The sequence below is a fragment of the Strongylocentrotus purpuratus genome, unplaced genomic scaffold, assembly GCF_000002235.5.
Source record: "Strongylocentrotus purpuratus isolate Spur 01 unplaced genomic scaffold, Spur_5.0 spur5_scaffold_13, whole genome shotgun sequence".
Lineage (NCBI taxonomy): Eukaryota > Metazoa > Echinodermata > Echinoidea > Camarodonta > Strongylocentrotidae > Strongylocentrotus > Strongylocentrotus purpuratus.
In genome coordinates this window covers 33,537,420-33,544,500 of record NW_022145598.1, presented here as the reverse complement: position 1 = coordinate 33,544,500, position 7,081 = coordinate 33,537,420, and the positions used below count along the sequence as shown (strand labels likewise).

At 34.8% G+C, this 7,081-nt stretch overlaps 1 protein-coding gene across 1 annotated transcript in view; it reads left to right on the top strand.

Annotated features, from left to right (window-relative positions):
- Positions 1-359: 359 nt before the first annotated feature.
- LOC105446516 overlaps positions 360-7,081 on the top strand; it is a 115,368-nt gene continuing 108,646 nt past the window's right edge. The window contains exon 1 of the mRNA XM_030983715.1: positions 360-457. The gene's annotated coding sequence lies outside the window, so the exon portion shown is untranslated. The remainder of the gene's footprint in view (positions 458-7,081) is intronic.

Below are 7,081 nucleotides of genomic sequence, written 5' to 3'. Positions count from 1 at the left end.
AATATACTCCCCTGAAAGTAAGATATAGAATGCAAAATGATATTCTACTTCACATTTTATGAAGTCGGATCAAGAACACAAATAAATACGAAGAAAACGAAAAAAATTGTGAAATTTTATGTACAAAAGGCATGAAGAGTTGTCCACAGATGATGTCATCAAATTGAATACCGCCCTCAAGTGACTAGTCATTTCAAAAAGCTCTAACTTCCTTATTCCTTGCCCGATTTTGTTCAAATTTTCTCTCTCTCTCTCTGTCTTGTGCGTCAGCAACACACGGCACTGAAATTACCCGCATCAAATGCAAACCGGATCTATTTTATGCTAAGTACCCTTACATTTCCATCCATGCTTAGATCCTGAGACTAAATTGACAGAAAAGACACATTATCTGGATTTTCCAACACTCAATTGGACCATGGACCTACTAGTCCCTACTAGTCGATGATTCATGACGGTAAGTAAATATTTGTATTTTTTGTTTTGTATTTGTCTTGTTTTGTTTAACATTTGTTTTTGCATAAGTTGTCCCTGCGTTAGGATTGTTATGAATAATTCATTTGCTTCAATATATTTCCCGATGCAGAATATATACTGAATGGTGCCCTTCCCTTAGACCTTAAGGATATATAGAGCTCAATACATTTTTAGTACATATTGATTTAGCATCTTTCATACGCTGTGAGAAAAAAATTATATACTCGGTGTCTGCGATTTCATCCTTCAAACGTGTGATACTAACTCAATACTGTACGCGTTTTTTGCAACTATATTACCTATAATGTCTTTAGGCAAAGCAAAAATGCAATATTTCTAGAACTGCTTGCTTAATAACCGACATACTAGGCCTTTAGTATTTGCAAGCCCAAAACTTGATTTATTTGATATTAGCAAGAGACACTATTTTATGGCTGTCACTTAATCAATCCTGAAATTATTATTACCATTAATGTTATCATAATTGTCATCATCATCATCATCACTATTATTAAAGCTTTAACTATACCTCTTTTTTGAACGGGTGTTAGCAAAGAGCCTGAAACTATCATAATTTCTCAAACTATTGTTTGTTTGAAGAAAAAAAAGAGATAGTATAATTCACTTAACCAAGGACCCCAAATCTGTCACGGAGTGGTCATTTTTACGACTTAAAGGCATCGTTTAACAATGTTAAATCTAAGATGCACGGCCCTACGTCATGTACGTGTAATGAAAAAGAAACGGACTAGCATGCTTCCAAGATCGTGGGGCATATATAATTCCTTGTTACCACTAGTATGTTTCCTTATGAAAAATGTTAGGCCTACCAAGATTGACAAATTCGTCGAGTTTTTTTTACGGAGTATTTTGTGAGGCAAAGGAAGGAGTTCAAATGTGTCAAGTATCAATAAAATTGGGTTATAAACAATAATTATATTTTCATGCGAGAGTTTAACAAGTCATACAAAACGCCTGAAAAATGAATGTAAAACGATGATGTTTGAGTTCAATCTGACGTTAATTGCAGCTTGCCCAAAGCTTAGGCTTTACCTGAAACTGAAACTTTACAATGATGCGTTATTTTTCGCAAGAAATACTGCCATTGGACGACTTCAACATTTTAAGTATTTACTTATTTTTATTTGTGTATTTATTCATTTAAATCGGTTTGTTGATAAGAAACCATTGGCGGCCAGAGGGCCAAATTGCATAATATTTTACAATCATAAATGACAGATATAATGTAAACAGATTCATCAGATAATAAATTATCAAAGTCACAATAGCAGAATCAACATATTAAGAAAGAATTGTAGCAAATACGAGCTTTGCTAATACGATAAGAAAATCATTCCAAAATACAGTAAATTAAATTCAACCCACAGAGGTAGAGAAAAAATGAGAAGGGGAAAGACTAGAGTGAGCGACAAAAAGAGAGACGGAAAAGATAAATGTAGGTATAAACAGAGAGATACAAAGCAGAGAAATTAGGACAGTGGCAAGAGAGAGTTAAAGAGAAAAAAAATGAAAGAAAGAAAAAAATCGAGTAATAAGAGAGGCATTTAGGGAAATAGAAGCACCAGGAATCTTTATCGTGATAAGCTTTTATTGACGCTCTGGATTATTTAGATATCATGCATCTATAATGCGTTTGCTTACTCTCACGTGTATACCCGAAATATTGCATTTTCATTATGTACATTGACCTGACAATCATCGCGTTCGGTGCTGAATTCCTTCTCTCTCTCTCTTTCTCTCTCTCTCTCTCTCTCTCTTTCTCTCTCTCTCTATATATATCCATAGACGTATTACGTCTATGATATATCTCTCTCTTTCTTGTGCGTTAGCATACACACGACACTGAAATTACCCGCATCAAATGCAAACCGGATCTATTTCAATCATGTTAAGTTCCCTTACATTTCCATCCATGCTTAGATCCTGAGACTAAATTGACAGAAAAGACAATTTTATATAAACTAATGAATATAACATTATAAAAAGACGGATCAGAGCGGAGGTACTACTAGTATTGTAACTTCTATAAGATTAAGGGGAATCCCCGCCATGGTCTATTTATATGCATGACGGATGAAAGGCAGTCAGTACATTCACGGACAGATGGCGAATGTGGCACGCACAGCTCCCTTTGTATGACTCATCACACTGAGCCTTGCTCTAATATAAAATATTTCCTAATTTCCCGGTAAAGAGTCATCTAAAACACAAGATATTATCGTAGCTTTTCTACTCGGAGTAGATTATTGATTCATGTATTCTTTATGAGAGAACATAGGCCTATACCTGAAAGCCCTGGACACCAACTCCTTTCCAGAAGCTACATGTTTACCACATCGCAACACGGAACAGAAAAATACGTATTTTTCAGTTCTGTGCATCACACACATTGGTGATGCGTCGTGAAAGAATCCTCCGCTTTGTTGTCGTTATAGGATATACGTAGTCTACATAACGTAACCTTAGAGCGACATTATAAATTTGATTTGTATAATCATTGGTCCCTTATAAAGAGAACGTTGAAGATACATTATCAGGTTTCATATATGTGTGTATAGATACGAGTAACACATGGATAGATGTCGTTGGATCTGTGTATTATATGAGTAAACGTCCTCCTGTGTCCAAAAAGACGTATGATTAAATCTAGTTTGGAATATACAAAGATACACGTTACAAAGCTCATGTTCACTCCCAATGCATACACAGATTGTATGAGTACAAAGATCAAGACTAGCATACATTAAAGTTTGATCTGGCTTACACCATGGACATACTACGCGTCGGTACACTTTTCGTTGCTTTAATAGAGGTATAGACTGAATTGCACGTGATTAATCTGATTTAAAGTGTTAATCTACATGCCCATGTTTGAGTTTGAGTTTGAGTTTATTGGTTTCACATTTCACATATATTTCAAAAATATAATACAGATAACAAAATATACATAAAAGACATATTGTTTCATAATAGTTCGTTTTTATTTCATTAATAAACGGTACTAGAATGGCGAATTCAAGCCAATTGTGTGCCCGCCAAAGAGAGAACAAAGCGAGCTGGAATAATTCATTTGTCAACAATTGACAACAGTCGCGGAGGAGGGAGGGGAAAAATCGCCCATCATTGCACCCCCTCCCCGCATTACGTCACTGCTGGTCACCATTAAATACCAATATTTGGCTCGCATAATTTCAAATTTTGCCCCCCCCCCCCTAAGAAATCCTGGATCCGCGCCTGGTAATGGCCGCTATTCATGAAGATCGCTATTCATTTTGTCCCGCGTTATGGATAGCGGTCTTTATGAATAATGGTCCTTATGAATAGCGGTCCTTAGGGATAGCGAGCTTGACTCGAATATTAATTTGTGAAAGGTTATTAAAAAAATCTAGAAAGCCTCGCTTGCTGTGGTAGTAGGTCTACCTTTTTTCTTAAAAGAATTGTAATAGGGCGTTCACCAGCTTTACCCTATGAGTCGATCGTGCATTTTTATGAATAAAATGCGGTAATGAAACATTCATATTTGATGACATTTCAGTTTTTTGTATTTTCTTTTTTGTAATTGATACCAGCCTACTTCCAGGAGGATAACATAATGTATTAATTGTACTTCTTTGATTTTAAATGATATATATAAAGAAATTGATATGAACTAGCTCGCCGTTTTGACTTTAAAAACATGGTCTTGCACGTTATGTCCGAGCAAGAAATCATTTGCCTATCTTGTTTTATTTTGTCTTGTTCCTCTTGTGTTATTTGAAACAGTAATTTTTAAGGTGCTCCATTAACTTTGACACCTTTACTTGAATAACAATATCCATAGTGTTTGATGAATAATTTATTTAATAAGTTTTATTTCAGTATAGGGTGGTTCCATTCAAGCCAAAAAAATAATTTGAATGGCCTGTTTTCCAAGGAAGCCTTGCATTATACAGGCACATAAAATAACATCACATTTATTATAAAACAGCACAAATTAACACAAAAGTATGATAATAAAAAAAAAAAAAAATGATTTTCTAAAAAAATACATTACATAATCATGTGAAATAACGACAATAACCAAGGCCTACAGCCCGTTTATTCATTATCTGGAAGAAAACAAAATCTAGCACAACATCAATTGAATACTAGATTTGGGGGAGAAAAAACACCAACTAAATATTAAGAAAGAAAAAACTTATGTGAGATTTAACGAGCCACCCCCCTCCCCCCTCCTAATGAACGGAAACAATGAAGGCAGCTACAATTTAACATGTTTTGTTTTCAATATGATTCAGTCTCGTTCTAAATTGTCTTGTTCTGCATTTAATTATCGATTAGATAATCATGGTCGATGGGCGAATAAAGCTAATTCTACAGAAATTCCCATATAATCTACATGTAGCCCCTGATAATAACGGTCGTATGAGACAAGTAAGGGTTAAAATAAAATGGGCAAGGATTAGAATATTTATACTACTTCATTTTTAGTACCCCCGAAAGTCGCAGAATTGTATAAATTATTGATGTCATTCTTTTGTTTACAAAAATGGAAGTTACTATAACAGAACATCACCGAACCATCTCTCATCTTTGCCCAAACATAACCTTTTGTTTGTTTAATATATCAAGATAATTTTTTTGAGCGATTAAATTGTAAACAACATAATGGAAAATGAATTGAAACTCCTATCTACTTTTGATCTAACTACAATGATGATATTTATTTATTTTTCTAAATTTGTATCTTTTATTTTTAGCTGGGTTGCCTTATCGGTTAAGAAACTGCCATCCGAGCAATACATGAGGGTCCTGCAAATTAAAGAAAAACAAAGCATACACCTTTTTAACAGATTAGAGTAGTAGATATTGCACCCAATATTAATATAAATAATTGTAACACACTCCCTCCCCCACTCTATAATATTTAGGCCTCATAACGACACTGCGCTTAGGTAGCAAAGTCCATGATTTATGGTTCGGTGGTTGTCAAAAGCTACATACTAAGTTGTATACTTAATACATGTACAACAATAGAAAGTCGGGCATATTGATACTCAAGACGAAAGAGAGATGGACTTTGACCATGACGCGGCGCGGCGGTAACCAACCCGGGGTTGAACGGGCCGTAGTTGGGTCATTCTGAGGTCAAATCCGCTCGAATTAGATGATATGCGAAACTAGAGCTAGTGTAATGGACTGAAAAGTTGGCCTATATGTTGTGTGTTTGTTTTAAATATTTAGTCTATCTTTACACAATAATGTTTTTTTAGATTGGAAATTGTGGTCTACATGCAAGTCTCTCCGATTGTGACCTATCATGCGTGCTCTGCATATTCACTCGCAAACATGAATCATTTTCATATCTATCCGAAGAAGGATGTCAGAGGTAAAAATGTGCAACAAAATGTCGGGGTTCAATGCCGTCATAATATCTCAGCACTTTACAGGCGCGGATCCAGGATATCTTAGAGGGGGGGCAATTTTTTTTTTTTGCTCCCGCAAATTTGGAAAAAACCGTTGAAAATTTTTGATATTTTGAATTCGTTGATATTTTAATGTTTATTTGGTTTTGAGGAAGTGAGTAGGCCTACATAGAATATTTAACAAATTGAATGAGATAAAACAGCAAATCAGTTATAAAGATCGCACACACATTCCACACATTTATCGGATCCATCTACATGTTCATTCTAGAGACTGTTACCAAAAAAAGAGAACACAATTAAGAAAAAGACGCGGATGGCTATAATACAAGGTGAATAACGTAACATATTTTTCAGTCGGAATTTTTTTTCAGGGGGAAGTGTTTCAAGTTAAGATATTTGTGTTGATTTTGTACAACAGAACTCATACAGAGGATTTTAGATTGCACGATATAGGCCTACCTGTATTCAGCGTACAATTCAAAAGAGGTAATTCTCTAGGTAATGAACTCATAGCAGGAAGATAAATGTTAACATTTGACTTAAAAGGCGGTGTCACACCGAAAAATCCCTTAAAAAATCCCTTGAAAAATCCTTTCAAGGGAAATTTTCTTACTTTGTTATAGGATTTTTAATGGGATAATTCATGACAGACAGCAATTAAGAGGATAACTAAAATTCGGATAACTAAAATCCGGATTTTTGGCCTTTGTGTGACACCGCCTTAAGATTTGTTTACAAACCGTAAACAAAGCTTAATTCACCTAGAAATGTAAGTTTCCCATTGAAGCAATGTTATTGTTTTGTCTATATCATGGCATAGCCATGACAGAAATTTTTGGAGTGAAAAGTCAGAGTCCACTCAGATCTATATATCTAAACACAAAACAAAACATAAAAACAAATCTCTAAAGTACATAGATTTACAACTATTTGGCCTAAGTCATTCCACGTCTACTCATTCAATGTGTTAAACCATATTCCCCCTTCAAGCCTAGCCTACTTTGAAGTATGGGTTAGGTAAAATTCACTTTAAGAGCTAAAATTCAGAATCACAGTGTTTATATAGGCATCGGGCTTCGATATGTTCGATACTACATGTAATGTACCTTTAAATATATTAATGTAAAAGGTTCCGGTAATGTATCCACGCCATAGAGATATATACTTAATAAGGC